Genomic DNA, 21,241 nt, shown 5'->3' with positions numbered 1-21,241 from the left:
ACAGCTAGCTGAGTGCTAATGCCTCATTACTGTACTATTACCACTTTATTACAGCCGGGCTGTAACAGAAACAGAACAGTAAGCTGCCATAAAAATGTCAAAATGACAGAACTGTGCTATAACCACAAAGGAAACACTAAACAGAACTGCGCAAAAGTTCCATCTTTGAGAAAACAACAACAAAGGTCGGAGGTCATGGAGCCAGTCACGCACGGGTTGGGTAACAGTTGGAAGAAAAAACATTCACGTAAACTAAAAATTCTGTGATCATCACATTGAAACATTACACATTTACTTGTCATATTGTTGCCATGTTGCACACGTGCTACAGTTACCTTGGCTGTAGCTACACGGGGATATAACTAGAATTTTGATGCATTTGTTTTCTAAAAAGCAGCTCTTGACATGTAACAGTGTGACTGTTGTTAGATGCTAACTTTACACACATTCACATCTAACTGGTCCATGGTTACAGCCTGTGGAGCTGCTGCAGCCAGAGACGGGAACTGATACCAATTCAATTATCGATTCTCATTGGCTCAGCTTTGAGAGTCACCACCATCTCTGAGCAGCATATCAAAGACATTACATTCAGTTAATTACATGCTGAGTGCTCAAATGTTTGTGCATGCTGGAGGTGTTTCTCCTCTTTTGTGGTCAGTGTGGCATCATTACTCAAAACAGTCATTATTACAGATATTACACAGAGCAGGTTTCTTAAAAGTAATCCAGTACATTACTTAGTTACACCCAGGAGAAAGACATTTGTTATACTACTTGTTACTTTCATGTTACTCTGTAACTATGAGGCCGTATGTTTCAGATCATTTTACTATTTAACTTCAAATTAGAACATGTAAGGATGTTACTGTGGTGCAAGATAAAACATCAAGTCAAACTTAATAAATGTGTGTACAGTGTTATAAGACCTAAAACTATAAACACAAACTCATAATTGAAAAAGACAAAATATTATGAACATACAACTGTAAAATGAACTGTATGCAGGCAAAAATGTACCACAGAGCCATGGTTCACATGCACGAATGAGCTCTTCGGAGTGATTTCTGCACCTGTTTGATGTTTAGCTGTGCAACATAATGTTGGGAAACCTGAGCAAAAGGTAGAGGGACCATTCTTGGTGTCCACAGCACTGCTTTGCCTCGTTGAATCACATCATTGCTCTCGTCCTTACATGGACCACTCGGGTATTTTTTCAGCAGTTGTTATTGTGTTTTCCTCTTTGTTGCATCCTGGCATCTTTATTTTGGTTTTGTGTGAACAATAACATGGCACTAACTACCAAGTATTAATTGTGATTCCTACACTCAGGCTTTGAAAATCTTCTTGTGTTGTGTAATCATCCTGCAAGCTGTTGTATGTCAGAGATACACACAAAGTATACTTTAGTGGGGCGTGTGTGTGTGTGTGTGTGTGTGTGTATGTGTGTGTGTGTGTGTGAAAGGAATTTAAAGGATTTTTGCACTTTTATCTTCACTTGTCAGATTTTGAACTTGTAAGTCAAAGATGGTTGTGTCCTGAAAAAGTTGATCATGTGTCAGATATTTTTACTGTTGCTGCTCAAATCTTTACTTTACAAAGCATCAGAAGGTAAAATGATCACAGCTATTTATTTATTTATTTATTACACTGCTCTGCTGTAGCTGCTGAGGCTCCAGCTCGTTGCACTCACAGCTGAAATGTTGCAGTGTGAGAAATCAGATGTGAATCCACTGGTCACTGATTTTAAGGAGACACACGCGCACACAGACACACACACACACACACACACACACACACACACACACACACACACACACACATGCACACACACACACACACACACACACACACACACACACACACACACACACACACACACACACACACGCACACACACACACACGCACACACACAGACACACACACGCACACACACAGACACACACACGCACACACAGACACACACACACACACACACACACACACACACACACACACACACACACACACACACACACACATGCACACACACACACACACACACACACACACACACACACACACACACACACACACACACACACACACACACACACACACACAGACACACACAGACACACACACACACACAGAGACACACACACACACACACACACGCGCACACACCAAGCCAAAGGGGGGTTGCATGCATGTATGTGTGGAATGTGATGAGGGGCTAAAGGGCCGTCAAAACAAGAACATTTGCTGCTCTCCAGACTCTTTCACAACCATTCGGTATGTAACTTCCATCTGTTGTTAAATCAAGCCCACACTGAATCCTCCTCCCACTTCTGAAGTGATGTGCATGCCACTCGATTTGTGTTCGTGGGCGTCCACAGTAACAGAACATATCTGAAAATTATTTTTTTCTCTGTTTCGCTCCCCTTCTCTGTCAGGCAGCAAATGTAGCCACTGCACTGCAAATGTGATGACACACAGGAAAAACACTGTGTGGAGCTGAGGCATTCAGTTACACTCCAGACCAGGTAAAGGCCAAAACACATCAACTTGCATTATTGAGCTGAAAAAGGCAGCTGAGAATGAATATGCTGAACTCCTTTCCTGTTGTTTGGGAATACATACACAATCTTATGATCTTTATTGGCAAAAGTTTTTCTTCATCTGACTTCACACGTATATGAACCTGAGTGACATTTGGATATTAATACTTAGGATCTAATAAAAATCTTAGAATCTCAATGCTTATTCAAGGATGTCCTTGGATGCTTATATTAAAAAAATATGTAAGACTGCTTTCTTCCATTTGTGCAACATCTCTAAAGTTAGAAATATCCTGTCTCAGAGTGACGCTGAAAAACGAGTTCATGCATTTATTACTTCCAGGCTGGACGACTGTAATTCATTATTATCAGGAAGTCCTAAAAACTCCCTGAAAAGCCTTCAGCTAATCCAAAATGCTGCAGCAAGAGTCCTGACAGGGACTAGAAAGAGAGAGCAGATTTCTCCTGTTTTGGCTTCCTGTTAAATCCAGAATTCAAAATCCTGCTCCTCACATACAAGGTCTTAAATAATCAGGCCCCATCATATCTTACCAGTCTCTCTTCCACAGCATGTCTTTATCCTGTCTTCCTTCTCTCACCCCAACCAATCACAGCAGATGGCCCCACCCCTCCCTGAGCCTGGTTCTGCTGGAGGTTTCTTCCTGTTAAAAGGGAGTTTTTCCTTCCCACTGTCGCCAAAGTGCTGCTCATAGGGGTCCTATGATTGTTGGGTGGTTCTCTGTATGGGACCACCTTACAATATAAAGCACCTTCAGACGACTGTTGTTGTGATTTCGTGCTGTATAAATAAAACTGTTTTTTGTTGGTTTTTATTTTATTTTTGTCATTGGACAGTTTTTGTAAGCTTTATTAGCATTGTTTTTTTTTAACACAATAAATCATAGCAGTGACAGGACCCAGGTCTTTTTTATGGACTTCTGTAATTAGTAGAATTTTATTTCATTGTCAGCATTAGGAGGATGTGGGGCTACAAAGACTTATATTTCAGAAACTTAAAATGGTAAATGGTCTGTATTTGTATAGCGCTTTACTTGGTCCTAAGTACCCCAAAGCGCTTTACACTATACACAATCATCCACCCATTCACACACACATTTACACACTGGTGATAGCAAGGTACAGTGTAGCCACAGCCGCCCTGGGGCGCACTGACAGAGGAACTGACAGAGAGAAACTTACATGAAGTATTTTGCTTTTCTACCAGTATTTCATAAATACTAATAAAACGGGTAATGTTTTTCAAACTTGTATTACATTGCTGTACCTTACACACTTAATCTGCTCCTTTAATAGTTTTTACTAACAGTGGCTAAAATAAGCATTGAACAAGTCACCAGTTTTGGAAGTAAATATATTTGTAAAAGTGCTAATGACATGAAATTATCACCAGGCGTCAGTAACAACACGTCCAATCCACACAGGGAAAGAAATCAAACCATAGATGTTCATAAACTAACTTATGTGTAATAATTAGAAATGACACAGGACTCAACGCATGGAGAAAGGAAGGTGCAAACAGGCGGTGCAAAGTCATGACATCACCTGAAATCTACCAGTGAAAAGAAAGCAACCCTGCCTCTTAGTGCAAATTAATATCAGCTGGTTCAGTCCCAACTAGGGGTGGATTTAAAAAATTGATTTTGCCAGAATCTCAAGTTGAAGCTCAGGAAACTGTTTCAACGACCACCAAACAGCTAAAACAGCAAATGAGAGCAGGTAACAGAGTCCGTATGAAGACGTAAACACAAAGCCCGATCGTTCACCCGACACGGACACGTCAGAAAGCTGACATCGCTCAGATTCTGAAGCTGCAGGTTTCATCACAATTCTGCTTCATTCAGCAGCATCAGGTCATGTTCACATGTTGATTCATGGTTTTCTTCAGTTTTTGTTCTACTGCTGAATATTTTTAAGGTTATCTGCTATAAAAAGTCAGGCCAGGAAAATCTCCTTCACCTGCTTCACCATCTCCTGCTGTGAAGCTCACACCTCTGATCAAGTCTCACAGTGTCAGCCTTGTTTTATACACAGATATAAATATGGACATGGACTGATAAATGATCAGAATTATAAGAATTCTGATTGTCTGAGTCAAAACTGAATTGAATCCGTTATAGAAATCGATATCAATACCCAGCCCTACTCCCAACTGATGGCCTATAAAAAGGTGTCACATAAGAAACACGTCATGATGGGTAAAACCAGTTAGCTCTGTCAAATCCTTTGCAACCTTGCTGATGTTTCTGGCTACAGAAGAATTTCTAAACTATTGAAGGTTCCAGTGAGCAGTGTTGGTCACTAAGTCTGGAAGAGGAAAGAACATCATCTCACCATAAACCGGCCACCTGGGTGCTCCCCACAACATTACAGACAGAGGAGAGAAACGAATTATCAGAAGAGTTGTCCAGAAGCCAAGGAGCACTTTTGGAGACCTACAGAAAGACCTGGAATCAGCAGGTACTATTGTTCTTCACATAAAGCAGGAAGTACTCAGCCACCATGGTCTGCATGCACACTCACCACACAACACTCTATTGTTAAGCAATCCGGTCGTTAAGTGATGACGTGACGAATCCTACTTCCGGGCCTAAAGTAGTCTGCGTTTAATATGGCTTTTGTGTTGTTAACATGTTTAATGTTTTGTATTTTCTTCTATTTGATCTCAAAAAGCTCCTAAAACAGTCAGTGATCACTGTTGACCTCCCTCGGCTTTTATTAACACTAATCATTTATTTAAGCTCAGTTTTTAAAACCTTAGGATGTAACTACAGCCCAGCCCATGCAGCAGTATATGAATGACTAACCTCGTATTGTGGATGGATTATCTCAGTTGTTCTCCTGGCTGAAGTTTGGTCCTTTTACAGCATCCTGCCATGCGATTACATTTGTTCCTGACCACCGAGAACACTCACGTTAACTTTTATCGAGTGGAAAAAAAGTTAGCTTGTTTATATTATGCTAACATAGCTGTGTCGCTAGCAGTCACGTAGCACATCATTATATACCAGCTAGCCAAACTTCAGTAACCCTACAAACGTCACTGCTGTTTAGTTTTCTGTCTTCATTTATGTTGGAAGTGATAACAGAGCTGTACGTTTGAATTTGTTTCCAAACCCCTGCAGTCAGGACATGCTATATTGTATTTAGATAGAAGCTAGCGAGCTAACTTCCTGCTAACTTCTAACTCCGTTAAATGTCACAAATTCTGTTTTCATGGATGCCTGGATGTTAAACTCAATTGTTACACCTGGTAGAGCAGAACGCTGATCATTTTATTAAAGATGAAAGACTTTAGACAGTTTTTCAACTCTCAGTAATGCCATAGTGATCGTTTGATATATGGACCTGCAGCGGAGTTTAGACCCAGACACGGCTAGTGACGTCAGACTGAACAACCGGATAGAGTTCACAGGGGCCATGGAAGCTTCAGGATTAGCTTGTGTGGAAGAGTGGGTCAAAATCACACCTGAGTAATGCATGTGACTGGTTTCCTGGTGTGTTGCATGTGTGGATTTGATGGATGGTTTGTTACACACACAGATGTATATGAATGTTAATCATCATTTTACAATATTTTTTGCTACAGTTCAGGTTCCATTGAATATGAAAATAAAGCCTTCAAATCATTTTGGAGTTATAAAAGTTAATAGAGCAGTTTGGATCAAAGCCTTACCTGTTCACGCCTGGCAGTGTTCCTGGCTCTGCTCACAGAGCCAGCTGCTGCCTGAGTGTTACTCGTGCTAGCTGCCCTGTCTTGTTGCTTTATGAATCGAGTGATCTGTGACGAGTATAAGACTTCATGAAAGTCTTTAAAAGGTTTATTTGTGGATCATGATTAATGTTCACATTTGTGTCTTAATAGAATAAAAAACAGTTTTTTATGTAGTTTTAACTGGTTACTTTGTTCAAAGTTCTCCAAGTGCAGCAGAAATGATTTCATTTCATTTCAGTTTGAGTTTTCTCAGGTTGTTAATAATATCTCCTTGTAGTGATGTAGCATGGGCCGATTCGAATGATTGAAGTTTTTGTTCTGATTCTAATACAAGCATTTTTCTGTTTTTCTTATGTGAACAATAAGTTATTATTTTGTCCCACATTACTTTCCAGCTTCCCACAGAACACATGCTGGTAGTGCTGGGGGGTCATTATATTAGAAACACTTTGTCCATTTAGTTTTGTTTATTGTTGGCTATTATTTTAATTTTGTTCTTTAAGTAGTGATGTATTAAATCTCCACCTCCTAACTGATGGTGTGACTCTTTTCTGTGTCAGAGCTAGAGACAGAGCAGTGATATCTGTGATATCCATGAGTGTGTACTGGCTGCCTGTTCCTCTGACCACTGTACTGAGCCTGGCCGTTTCTGCGCGGCGTCAGAGTGATCTGAAGTGAAGAGGGTGTGAAAAAACGAGGGATCATCAACATTTGGCCCATATATACATGAATCCATAGTTTATTTTTCTGTTAAATAATATGGCCACACCTCTTTGTTTTGAGTAATAGGCTGAGAATGTGTGAGGGGACCACAGAGGTGAACATGTGTGCAGATGTTTTGGACACGAGTCTCCTTTGGAAAGACAATGCCTGCCTCTAAGTCCTACAGCCGGATCATTTAAGGGTCTATTTCCTGGAACAACTCCGTGTACAAGTGACAAACTTCAGTGTGTGCTCACTAAGGCTGTGTGTGTGTTTACGGAGTAAATCGAAGCAGTGGAGGCAAAGCAAACACAATGAGTGCAGAAAGGGAAGAGAAAAGAAGTGAAGAGAGGCTGTGGAATAAAACAGTGCAGAAACCAAAGCACCATTTCTCAGTGACTTCTGAAAATCAATAAAAATAACAAAAAGGAAACAGAATATGTTGATTGAACCAACATTAATTGTTCTATGCTCGTCTATGAAATCAGTGGAAAAGGAGAGTGCAAAGAAAGAATCTGAAAAAGGTAAGTACACGAACACAAACAGTGATTTACGTGAACCAGGTGAACTCTGGGAGCACTTTGATTGGTTGATGATTTCTAAGCTCACTTCTACAAATAACCACATTGATTACTGAATCATATCTTCATGCCATTCGTATTTTTTCCTTGCCCCATAAAAGCACATCACGCTGCCATTTCTCTGGAGTTTGGCAAAGTAAAAACCGTGTTGTGTTCGGCAGAGCTGTATATGAGTGTGCTGAAGGGGGTCCCTCCTACACACTACTCTGGCAGAAAGCCCTTCTGATGATTTATGAAGCTCATATACATATTTTCTATGTTTCGCTGTTTTTCGTCCGGCGACATTCTGGCAGAGAAATCAGGTTTCAGTTTTCTCATCTGACTGAAATGTGAGATTAAGATTGATTTATACATATGGGGCTCATGTTTCACTCTACTGTGAAATACTGGTGTGAGTTGTAGTAGGATGTGAAGTAGAAGTTAAAACGTTGTATAATGTAATTATAGTTTATAAAGAAAACAGTTAGTCCTGCGCCACCAAACCAAGTCAGTCTGTTGTTCAGTGACTAACAGCTGTGGAAATATAGGCCTCTGTGGTTGCATTGAGCATGTTTACGATAAAAGACTTTCTCTCGGGATAAATAAAGTTCGTCTTATCTTATTAGGCTTGTTTTGTTAGGCTTTAATTACCACCCAGATGCTTCATGCTTTTAGGAACTGGGCAGAATTATCCTGCTGAGGGAAAATTAAAGAGTCCCAGGGTTGTTGTCCATAGTTTATAATTCGATTGGCAGTAAAGACAAACACGATCGTCCACTTATGTCTCGTATGCCAGATTAGGAAAATCTGAGAGGTACACAAACCACACCCGGGTGTAGACATCACTGTGAGATCACTGTGGGCACTTACATTTGGAGGGCAACGATGTTGAACATAAACTCTGTGTAATGATCAGTGTTCAGTGATCAATGCAACCTAACTGAGTATCATTATTAGTACTCAGAGGTCATCATAATACGAGCTGAGTTTATATCCAGTGTAGTGATTTGTGTTGGAGACCAAAGGAAAAGAAAATCAGTTTTATTTTGCCTTCAGACATTCACCTGCTTACTTTCTGTTATTCTTTGCTCTTTTTTTGGTCTTTACATTTTCATTTGCAGCTCTAGATAAAAAGAAGTAATCCAGAGCTGACTCAACAACACTCCATCACTTCATGATGACCTGAGCTTGTACACATAAATCCAAATCCAATTTATTTATATAGCACAACGTGCTGTACAGAAACACAGGAGTAAAACACAAGATAAAAACACCGACACTCACATAAACACACAGTAATACACATAATAAACACATCAACTCACACCAGTCTGAACGCTATCGAAAAAAGGTGAGTTTTCAAAAGAGGCTTAAAAACAGGAAACGAAGATGCCTGTCTAATACTTAAAGGCTGCATATTATAAGTTTGGGAGCTATTATTGAAAAGGCTTGTTCTCCTCTACGTTTTAGCCGAGATTTTGGGACAACCAACAGCAGCTGGTCAGCTGATCCGAGGGCCCGTGAAGTAAGGCTGAAGTATCTCAGAAAGGTATGTGGAAGCAAGGCCATTTATAAACCAGCGTTGGGACTTTGAAATGAATTCTGTCATGAACAGGAAGCCAGTGAAGAAAGGACAGGACAGGTGTTACATGTTCATGCCTGCGGGTACCAGTCAAGAGGCGGGCAGCAGCAACGAGCTGAAGACGTGCACGAAACCCTCGGCTCACTCCAACATAAAGTGCATTGCAGTAGTCAAGCCGAGTCTCCATGTCATGTCTTGACAAAACTGGCTTCAGCTTTGCTTTGCTAGATAGATCAAATGTAGTACATTTAGTATATGTACATTTCTCCAAAGCTCTCACTCTCCTTCTGAATACCTGAAACTTTCAATCCGTCACTTTTTCCTCTTCTCTTAAATCAAGACAAGTAAGACTGTGAGTGTACCAGCCTGCTACTGACTGGAGGTGTGGAGGTCGAGACCCTGTATATGCACAATGGGAGGCTATCACATGAACAGATTCAAGCTCCTCTTCAGTGTAAATATGATGAGTCACAGAGACTAGTGTGCAGAGGTACAAGAGGGAAACCCTGAGAGAAGTTCAGCTTATAGCAAACGTCCACTGATGCAGTGCAAACAACTTTCAGTACACACCCATCCACCCACAGTCAGTTAGGTATGTTATTATATTTCAAATGTCAAAAATTAGAATTTCCGTTTCAAATCACTTTTTCAAATGACTCAAGCCTCTGAGCTGATTTAGCTCCACAGTAGTTCTGACTTTAGGTCACATAGAATACTTTTTTACCCTTTCTAAGTTACACTTTCACCCATTAGTAGCTGCTAAATTGAACATTTTTGCTAAACTGTTTGCAGTACTCTCTACCCCTCAGCTGTGAAAGGCTGACGGGGTAATGTCTTCACCCCGCTGGGCGGCTGAGTGAGGGGAAATGAAGCACAGGTTAACTTAGTCAGGACAAAAATGAGTGCAGTAAAGGAGCAAAGGAAGAAAGTGAAACTGAAAGAGTACAGAGAGGAGACAAACAGCAGAAGACACTCAGGAAACAAATGAGCAAAGATCAACATGAAAACTAAAATCACTAAAAAGTAATTTTTCCAGTCTTTGCTGCACATTTTCACACTAAATCAGTTAGCGTGACTCTCTTAGCAGTCGTTATCTCGCTACACTGTATCCAATTATTTGGTGAGACTGAGGTTTTGAACATCTGATGCAGTAAAAGCAGGTGTACCAAGGACGCTGTGGAAGGTTCCAGATCACTGCTGCATGATAACTGCTCGTCATGTATTAAGTGTACTATCAGTCTGATCGTATTAGACTGCTGCTTTTCTATAAACAGATTTTGTGCATACACACTCTCACACAGGTCCCCTCACGAACGATTGTGTCAGAGAAAACTATTATAAAAAGAACAAGTGACATGTCAGCTCCCTGGGAGAGCGTCATCTATCAGTGTCTAACGGCCTTATCAGTACCACGCCACAAAGGAAACTTTAATTCACCCCTGGGGTAAAGAAGCTGCTGCTAGCTGCTTTGTTTCACACACAAACGCCTTCACTCTTCTAGTTCATACGGGAGAGAAAACACAGGACGTGCATGTAGCTACACACACACACGCTTGCAAACAGATGCCCAAACACACATACTTGTGTAGCGACAACTGCAAGCCATCTGCAAGAGCTCTGCAAGCTAGTGGAAAAAAGGGTAATCAACAGCTTGTCCGACTGCTCATTACTTCTTCATTACGGAGCGGAAACAAACACCAAACACCTGAGCTTAAAGACAGCGGCGCACACAAACACGCACACACACGCACACACACGCACAGCTTCGTCAGGATGAAGAGGAGCTGACAGACAGCTATTACAGTGAAACAGGAAACAGACAAGCTGTTCCTGTTAAACGTCCTTCTTTCACCAAAGTGGCAACAGCAGCACAGTCATACCTGCCTACTGCTTCATCCACCTGGAGGCTCAACATGTCAGCACACTGGAAACAGCACGTTACAGACCCTGTACTCGAGTATTTCTGGTGTTCCCCTAACAAAGCACACAGCCACCTAAGCTGAAGGCAGAGAGCAAACATCATGGGTGACTGTGACAGTGGGAAACATGCCAGCTGTTTGTTCATACCAATTCAATTAATATCTGATGCCTGAGTGCAGCACGCCGCTGTGAGTGACAGAGACAAACAAACACCCACACTTCCCTCTGAGCTCTTTATAATATCCATCTACTGACCACACTTTTTATTGACTGTTTACAAAGTAAATGTGTGATCATCATCACTTCAAAAACCGAAGTTGAATCAACTGTCAACCAATTAAAATACTCATGAGTGGAACTCAGCAGCCACGTGCACAAAGCGCACGTGAGAGCGTCTGCTTCGTGCGTGCTGCTGCAGTTTCACGCTGTTGCAGGCAGGCGACTTTGATGCACAGCTCAGGTTACAGGTTGTGCTGTTTAAACCATTTTTTTTATGATTTAGAAAATAAAGTTTGCCAAATTAATTGTCAGCAGTTTTGTTTTGGCTGTGTTGCACAGAAAATATTGACAGCTGTCAGTGGAAAACCTAAATGCAGAAGAAATCCTTTAAACCAGAGGATCCTCTGCACTGCTGTCGCATTAATGTACAGTGTTACATGTTTTTATGAGTCGAAAAAGGAAAAAAAAAACGTGTAACGAGTATCAGGAAGCAAGTGTGCATCTAACTGTGTCCACATTTAAACCTGCCAACAAAGAGTTTCTGCAGCGAACATTTGTAACTGCAAGTTTCATGACTGGGTGGGAGTGCTTCAGAACGTGGAATCTGATAAATCCACCAGAACACAGTAGAAATAACAGCTGTGGTTAAACTGGCAAACTGCACTTTCAGAAAGTCAACAAATCCTCAAGACTGTAAGCTGATGTGAAGCTTTCACAGTGTTTCAGGATTTATTCATGAAAATGATAAAAACTGTGCTAATGCAAACACCGTGATCTCTGTTTTACTCTGTTCTCATTAGATTAATATAAAATATAAATCATATAATAAATGGTGTGATGTAGCTACAGTGAATTAGCTTGAACTGTGATGTACACTTTACAGTAGGAGCAGGAAATAATTGAGCGGTGACAGCAGACAGGTGTGTGGTGTCTCCCTGTGGTCTGCAGGTCCAGAGTGATGGAGCTACAACCAAAGTTAATCCAGTGATGAGCTGCTCAGAGAAAATCACAAAGCATAAAAAATAAGTATGGTGTCAAATCGTTTTACTGAAGTGTTTGTTCAGACAAATTCAATTCAACAGTCAAGCTACTGTAGCTGATATTGCTGCAAAACTTAATGCTGGTTGTGAGAGAACTGTGTGAGCATACACAGTGCATTAGCCCACGCTGACCCCTGCCCACCACAGGAACAACGGGCATGTGAGCATCACAAGTGGACCACAAGGGAACAACACAACTCACAGGACTTAAAGGAGCTGTTGCTAGCATCTTGGTGATACCAAAGCACACCTACAGGGGTCAAAGGGTCAGGGCTGCAAAAAGGGGCATCAACACAGTATTAGGCAGGTGGCCGTAATGGTATACTTGATCAGTGTAGACGCAGCGTTTGCTTAGAGAGTACTGAAGGAGAAGTATGGAGAAGGTCATGGATCTAGAAAAAAGCATTGCAGGAGAGCAGCTACGAGTGTGAGGAAGTCAGCAGGGGCAGAGAAGGATACGGTAGAAGTCACAGATAAGACATCTGCTGTCAGTGATAAGTGGTTCTTATACAGCACTTTTCTATGTTAGTGTTTTCTATCTAACATTCACAATCCAATGGATGCACCGGAGAGCAGCGCGGGGTTAGTAATGTGCTCAGTGATATTGGGCATGCAGATTGGAGCAGACAGGGATCGAACCACCAACCTCACAACTGGCAAGTGAACTGCTCCACCTGCTGAGCTACAGCCGAACATTCCCAGTGCTGGAATAATCCTGGATTCTGGATTGAGACGACATCGGTGTGAACGTCACCGCTTGTCACTTGATGACAAACCTTTGCTTTCACTGACGTGGCGTTGTTGTCTCTGCACTTGTTTCCTCGGTACTCTGGTCGGTTTGTTGATGTGCGTACTCACCTTCCTCACAGATCAGCTGACTGGCTGCCAAACAGCTGATACCTGCAGATAGCAAATGATTCTTTACTGTCTGATTTAACTCCGTCACTCCAGACTGACCCCGGGACCTCTCAGTTTGTTTTGTCACTGGACTCTTTTAAGAAACTTCTCAAATTCACCTCTTCAACATCTAGTGTTTTTGTTTATTTATAGTCTGTGTCCTTGTTGAAAGGCAGAATACAAATCAAAGTGGTTTTTATTATGATTATGTGCTAGATGTGTGCAGTTGGATTGGATAGTGTATGATGAAGGGCCACATAGTACAGAACAACAGTGTGACTAGCTTATGTGTTTTTAATAGCATTTACAGTGGAGCACAGTGGCTCAGTGGAACAGAACCAAGACAATATTCTTTGTCTTCAAAGAAACGAGTTGCAGAGTGGGTTACAACCCACGGCAGGCTTTGGCTAATCAAACATGTAAAATCGTGGTTATTTTCTGTGGTAAAAAAAACGACGTGAGCGTAACCCCTGAAAGCCCTTTTTTCCACGTCGTTTTTGTGGGAGCAGTTTTCTTCATTGTTTCATCACATAAAATATTATACTGTCCAATTTTATTGAGCTGAAACACGCAAGTGTGAAAAATGTGCTAAATATAAGAAATCAGGAAGGAAGCGAATATGTTTTCACAGCATCGTATATTCTCCGTCTCAGTAGCTGTAAGTCTCAGGATGCTTCTCCATCATTCTCACATCACTAAATAAAATGCCTGAAAAGTGTTTCAGTGCTTCTCTCTGCCTGTTAGGGTGACACACAACGTCTCGACCATAGTTCCTCGCAGTGAAACAAAAACAAATCATACATTATTATTCCCTGTGCTCCCTGTCAAACCACAGTTTGCTTCACATGCATTACTCATCAATAGATGATGTGAACATAATCCTCTGATATGTGTTTGTTTGCCTCCTTCACATCATCCTTAATAAATGTGATGACTCTCAGACACAGGAGCAGACACCAAAACTCATCACTGTTAGTTTTCCTTCTTCAGCCTGTGCAGTGAGAGTGTGTTTGTCTCACCACCGCCTCTAAAGTCAGACGACATCTTGCTCCATGTTGTTCTAAATACGCAGAAAGGCTAACTATTACTCCTCATAAAAGATTCACTGTGTTAATCATTAATTCAAACTCAAGGAGTGAGATGGACTGGACTGGTTGTGGGGTTTGAGACATTGCAAAGCAAGTCAGTTTCATTCATACAATCCAGTAGCTGAAATTAGAAATCTGCCTCCATCCTTAAACCTTTGAACTGGATCAAAGAGCGCAGTATAAGGAGCTCTCTTCCAATGTAGACGAACGTCTGTAGATAGTTAGTGACAATAAAGTACAGCATCATATCCAAGTTGTAAAAGAAATATAAAAATGTAAATATACAGAGAGGTTACAAATTAAAGGGCAAACCTTGAATCCCTACAGTGAAGGAATATGTCATTTTTCCAGGTCTTGGCAATCAGGAACAAAAAAAATAACACATCAGCTTCCAGTTTAGATCCAGGAGACAGACACTATCTCTACTTTTAAGATTTAAACTTTCCTTCTTGTTAAAGCATATATATAGGGCTGGATCAGGTGACCCGCCTTAATAATGCTGCAATATGCCTGCAAAACCTGTTCCACTCATTGCGTGTTTATACACCACTCTGTATTTAAACACTAGTTATTATGAACCTCTGGCAATGACGCCTTGTGGAAGAGAACCAGTCTTCCTCCCCTCACAGCCCTACAGTAGCAACTGGAGGTTTCTTTCTTTGTCACTAAGTGCCTCCTCAGAGGGGGACATTTAATTGTTGGCTTTTCTCTGTATTATTGTAGGGTGTACCCACATGACACAGTCTCTTTCTTAATATACACACGGATTGTGATTGGACAGTGAACAATGCTCTGTGCTCTACACATGATGCAGGTCATCTGAGATGTTTCAGGTTTATATAATGGAAGGATTCATAATAATGCAGCTGTATAAATTCTGCACTATATGATGATACTGAAGAGATTTACTGCTGCTGATTCCATATTTTGATGTAACTTCTTTCAGTGAAATAAAGTCTACCATGTTCTATGTTGTCATCTCTTTTCCATTTTCTTTTTCTGGGTGTTATTGTATATGGTGAATGGTTCTGGTTCTTATAGAGCGCATTCCTGCTCAATCAAACCGCTGTACACAACAATGCAACGGATGCATCGGAGAGCAACATGGGGTTAGTATCGCGGATATTTGGCATGTAGACTGGAGCAGACTGGGATTGAACCACCACCCTTCCAGTTAGTAGGTGACCCGCCCTATCTATCTGCTCTACCTCTATCTATGTGAGGCACCCCGGGGTTAAGTGAAGTGCTAGTTATTTTTAAAAATTCCCACCAGGCTGACAGAGAGGTGCTTATGTTGAGGCTTTTAAAGCAGTCATAGTACTTAACACTGGTGGAAGATTCCAGAGAGCGCTTGTTCTACGTCCAGCCAAGTCTAACAAGTTTGGGTGAATCTATTTTCAAACATGCAGCAATCTGTTGGATAAGAAGCAGTGATATAATGCGATAGTTCCAGACCATCATTGTATTTTTATTTTTAGACTTATTTCCCCCAAATTTCTAAATGTTGTTGTAGTGATTTAAACCAAGTAACACAGCCTTTGTTAGGGAGCCGTGAAAACCTGTCATTTATTTTCGTCAGAATCATTTTAACGGTGCCGACTCGTCCCGTGAGTCCAGTCTCGCTCTGCACTTGTTTGTCACTGCGTCCTTTACTTCCTTCATATCTGTTACAATGTTTCAGTTTTCCTTTCCTCTGCTCCCTCATTGCTCCATCCTCCTTCATGTGAAGGCCTGCATGGAGTCTTCTTCCTGTTACCCCCAAACTGAGAATATTATTCTCCCTCACTCACACACCCACTGGAGATACTGAAAACACCACGCACTACTACCTTGGTGAAACGGTGCTTCCAGCCACCCTGCCTGTCTTCCACCTTTCTGTTTCTCACTCCCCCGATGAATTAGATGCTTTCTGTGTTTCCTGTTCTTCCTCCCTCTAACTCTTTCACCTTCTGGTAGCTATCTGAGAGGTCACAAAGCCACGGCTCAATGAGGGGGAAGTGTATTGACAGGGTGCTAATAGATCATGATAAAAATGTCTCTCTTTTGTAGCACATGAACTCTAGCCTCAGGCCCCTCACATCTGAGGACAGCAGACTGTTTTTTCGATTCAAAGGAAATGAAGCTTCAAATGCTCCTGGTGTATGGCTGACAAGAGGAATATATATAGGATTTAGTGGTTTGGATGCTAGTCTTTGTGTCTTTCCTGCCGCGAATCCTGGTTTGATGACTTCGCTGGATCACAGAGTGGCCATGTCGCCTCAGGCTGGAGCACCATTGACATCTCTACAACACAGATTCTTCAGTGGCTTCACTGGTTCAGGGATAAAAGCCTTAGGGTGCCAATTTACAGGACCTGTCTGTCTCTGAAGAGAAGTACTGAAGTCAAGAACTGGATGGCGCTCTCTTCTTTATCTTGAAAGCAAAGTAAGGCGCTTTGCTTTCAACATCTGAAGGCTACAAGTACCATATATGACTCTCTTAAATTCAAAGGGCATAGACCATTACAGCCTGCCTTTGAAAAGAGCAAGCCCTGCTGCATATTAAATATGTCTCCTGTCATTAGAAGTGTTACTGACATCGTGTTTTTGTACTTTACAAAACAAATACTTCATATTTCTGACACAAAAGACTGCAGAGAACAAATACAGATATGTCATTGTACAGTCGTACTCATAAAGCTCCTTGAAGCACTTTATGGTTAAGATTCAGGCGACTGTTGTGAGTTTGTGCTGTAGAAATTACAGTGAAATGAAATTAAACTAAAAATCAAATTAATGAAATATTAACAGTGAAGTCAAGACTTGTCTTCACTGTTCAGTTGGTGGGAGGGGGGAGTTTAATTTCTTAGTCTATCATTACATGGAGAGAGTTTCTCATTGGATGAATTGTGGAAAACCATTTTTTATTATATGTATTTATTTTTGTTTCAAGAGAAACTGAACGCATGCTCTTAACTGGAAGAACTACGACTAAACTGCAATTATTTGAGCAAAGTGCTTGTAAGGCAAAGACAAAAGACTTGGTCTGAATAGAGCCCTGAGTGATGCGGGTTACTCACAGCATGGCTCAGATTTGTGAGGTGGCTGGGCGGGGGTGGGGTGTGTGGGGGGGTAGTGTTTGTTAACAGTCCGAATGTCTCAGGGGGACAGAAGCTGTTAGTGAGTCTGGAGGTGTGGGACCTGACTGATCCGAGGCACCGACCTGAGGGCAGCAGGTCCAACAATTAGTGGGCGGGGTTAAAGGGGCTGTGATGGCTCTGGTTTTCCTGCGATGGAAGGAGCTAGCGACGGACTCCAGAGGTCCTTTCTTATTTTTCTTTCTTAAAGTGTCATTTCATGTCCGTCACTTATCCTGTTATAACAACAGGATGTATGTCAATGTCAGTTTGTGCTCAACACCCCACAGCAAATACAGATTGATCTCCAACACGTCCACTCTCTCTTCTCTGCAAATGTTCAAACCTCAGCCTTACCTCTGACTTTTGTCTCCAGACTGCTCGATCTGATTTGTAATGCAGTGCATCCTCATCATTCCCACTGAAAAGCTTGATATCTTCAGCTCTGTCACTTCCAGCTCGGCCTATTTTCTTTTTGTTAGCACCACTATCTCTAAACCATACATCATAGGAGTCTCACTACTATCTTGTAAACCTTCTCTTTGACTCTTGCTGCCATCCTGTCACAAATTACCCGCGACATTCATCTCCATCCACTCCTTCCTGCCCCAGCTCTCTCCTTCACCTCTCTTGTGCACTGTCTGTTTTGGATGGTTGACCCCAGATACCTAGCTTCATCCACCCTCTCTACACATGGTAAGTATCTTCCAACTGTGGTCAGTCTGTATGACGAATGGATGTTTAGCCACTGTTATGACCCAGCTCTGCTAGATGACAGGGGAGGTAACATAAATGAGCCCAAAGACAGGAGGGTCAAATCTTCTGTGAGCCCTGGCACGCTTGAATTTCCACACAGGTAGGTGGGCCCACTTCCTCCGAGGCCGGGGGCCGTAACACCACCTCCAGAGCGCTGACAACCATGATGAACTGACCGGTGAAGTCAGGCTGAGACAGAATGGGTCCAGAAGTAAAGATTTGTCTCAGGGGGTCATAACCGTATGAATTAAAATGAAGATGAAACACTGGAGTTGTGTTTGCGCTTAGGAGGTACTGGCCAGTCGATTACTGGACATTTGCCGGGTCTATAATATAGCCAAGGGAGGAAACTGTTTCAATGTGAACTCACATTAGACGAAGCGTTTGTACTCAAACACAGCAGAACTTGCCTTAACATGAGGTCCATGTTCTTGGGGGGACCAGGAGAAAATCAGGATGTCAACCTGATGAACAAACGATTCATGAAGTGCTGGAGGATGTTGTTAATCAGAGCCTGGAAAACAACGGGAACATTAGTCAATGCAAATGGCATTACCAGATACTTGAACTGATCAAGGTGAAGGCCATCTACCCCTTCCTCAGTACCCTTCCTTAATCCTCACCAGATGATATGCATTACACTTGGCTGAACATAGTGGCCGCCTTTAACAACCTGAGGACAAAAAAGCAGCAGGTATTTATTTTTGTGTAACCCATGGAAGTCAATGCATGGTCTCGAGTTTTGTCTGTTTTCTCTACAAAGAAGAATCCAAGAGGAGAGGAAGAGAGCCAAATGATGCCTGCAGCTAGTGAATAAGTGTAATGCATTTTTTCATACTCTCCTGCTCTGGTTTAGATAAACTGTACAGCTGGCTAGTGGGTAAGGTTGCACACAGTCATATACTCTATGTGGAGGAAGAGAGCGGTGCGTCATTATGGAACATTTCAGCTAAATCTGACACGCCGGGTCTGCAGGGTCTGGAGGAGAGGACGGAGGATCAAAGGTGAGAGACAGACTGGCAAATCCTGTTGTAAATGTAAATTCTACACATCTACATCCAACAACACAACATTCACTTAAACCCAAGGCAGGCTCACTAAACTCCAGGGAGGGGAATCCAGGGGACGTCTGCAGAGGGAAAGAGCTGGGGCTACACTAATTGTGTACTTCAATGATCCATAAAGAATGACTGCCAGCTATGATCGTAAGTATTGGCAGTGATGAGATAATCAAGGACAAAAAGGCGATTACCTCAGGTGTGTCAAACCAGAGGTGGGAACCTGAGACGAGTCCATGCACAAGCACACAGACAGAAGAGGAGAGAAAGGAAACAAAGGCAGAGAGACAGAAGCCAAACTTGGTGATATCAGCTGAAGAGGACTGAGGGAAATCAAAAGAGCAAATCTCCACCTCTCCAGCTTCTCTTCTTCTTCCCCCGCTCTCACTACAGATCACAGTGTCGTCTGCAATCATAATTCACAGACTCGTTCACAACCTCATCTGCCAACCTGTCAATCCACCAGTGCAAACAACAAGGAGCTCAAGGCTGAGCCCTGATCCCAGTAAGCCCACTCCCATCTGTGACTGCTACCATACACTTCACCACTGTCTCAGTGTCCTCACACATGTCCTACACCACCCTCATATACTCACTCGTGACTTCCTCAGGCATCAGTTCTTCTCTTGGCACCCTATCATAGCCAAAGACACACAGGAGCTCCTTCTGAGCTTCTCTATGCTTCTCCACCAAGACTGTCAGAGCTCTCTGTATGCAGCCATGCTGCTGCTATTGATCGCGTAGCTTCATGGTACGGCTCATCAGGTTTATGCTTGCGTAGTTAGAACGGTTCTGCACGCCACCCTTGCTCTTGAAAATACAACAGTACACAAATTTTCAATTCCTGTTGATCTTAAAATGGTCTCAAAATGGTCAAAGTTCACTGGCCTAGACATTGCCATGCTTTCACAGGCATGTCATCTGGACCAGCTCCATTCTTCATCATCTTCATGGCTGCTCTTACATCATTCTCACTAATCTTCTGCACTTCCTTTTTTTTTTTTTTTTTTTTTTTTTTTGCCTGTCCCGTTTGGCTCTTTTGCCATCAGAATTGTTGTCTAAAGGCAAAGAAAGATGCCCAACGGATTTACTTTACCAAATTGACCATCCCAGCCTTGCCATAATGGTCCATTTGATTCACCTTTTATTGTTTATTTTATTTTCACTTACTGAATATGGGACAGACTTGACTGGGGGAAAGAAGGGGAGAAAGAAAGAGGGAAAGAGAAACAGCTGAGAAGAGGGACGGGGGAGAAGGGCAAAAACCAAAAACCAACAGAATGAGCAGAAAAAGAAAAAAAAGAAGAAAAAAAAAAAATGCATATATCGATCACCTGGGTCACCTGCTGAGAAAGAAAAAAGAAAACAAGCAGAAGAGAACAAGAGTAATAGAATAAACAACATCACAATGATATATGGGAATATGACAGTAAATACTAAATATTAAACATTATTGTGCAGCACATAAGATCAACAGAACACAGTGTGCTTTGAGGTAGGAGCCAAAAAGGGTGTAGTTTGTGTGTGTGATCACCCGTGTGTACACCTGTGAGCATGGACGCGCTTGTTTTTTGTTTTTTAAAAGGTTCCTTCATGTAATGATCTGCTAGAGGGTGTGGGGGGGCCACAGCCCCGTCCTCCAGGGCATGAAGCAGGTATGGAGGAGATCAAAACTCCAGACATCCAGAGGCCCCCAGAACACAAGAGACCAAGGAAGACCAACAGAGGGGCAGCCGCGCCACTGTCCCAGAAAGAGCTGAGGAGAGTCCCAGATGAGGGCTCACTCAGCAGCCGCGGAGCAGAAGCCAGGGGGAGTTGCAGTGACGCGCCCGTGAGCTCCGCCGGCAGCCAGCCATGCCTGAGTGACCGAGCCCCAGGCCGAGAGGCCGGGGGCACCCCACCTCCGAAGTGGCCCGAGCAAGCCCCAGGCTCCAGGCCCCGATAAGCGGCCGCCAAGGAGTGAGCCAGTGTGTACCTGGACGCCCATCCCCGGACACAAAGAACCACCAACGCACCGACACCTGAGGGA

The 21,241-nt window shown here is 42.4% G+C and overlaps 1 long non-coding RNA gene across 2 annotated transcripts in view; it reads left to right on the top strand.

Moving 5' to 3' along the window:
- The window catches only part of LOC120720449, a 19,160-nt gene extending 6,252 nt beyond the window's left edge, over positions 1 to 12,908 (top strand). For both annotated transcript variants that reach the window (XR_005692947.1, XR_005692948.1), the window contains 2 exons: positions 1,373 to 1,377; positions 12,898 to 12,908. This is a non-coding gene — a long non-coding RNA (uncharacterized LOC120720449). The remainder of the gene's footprint in view (positions 1 to 1,372; positions 1,378 to 12,897) is intronic.
- Positions 12,909 to 21,241: the final 8,333 nt, after the last annotated feature.

This window comes from Simochromis diagramma, unplaced genomic scaffold (genome assembly GCF_900408965.1).
Source record: "Simochromis diagramma unplaced genomic scaffold, fSimDia1.1 OVJJ01000585.1, whole genome shotgun sequence".
In the NCBI taxonomy this organism is placed as follows: Eukaryota; Metazoa; Chordata; class Actinopteri; order Cichliformes; family Cichlidae; genus Simochromis; species Simochromis diagramma.
The sequence above is the reverse complement of the archived record's forward strand: the minus strand, read 5'-3'. Positions and strand labels throughout refer to the sequence as shown.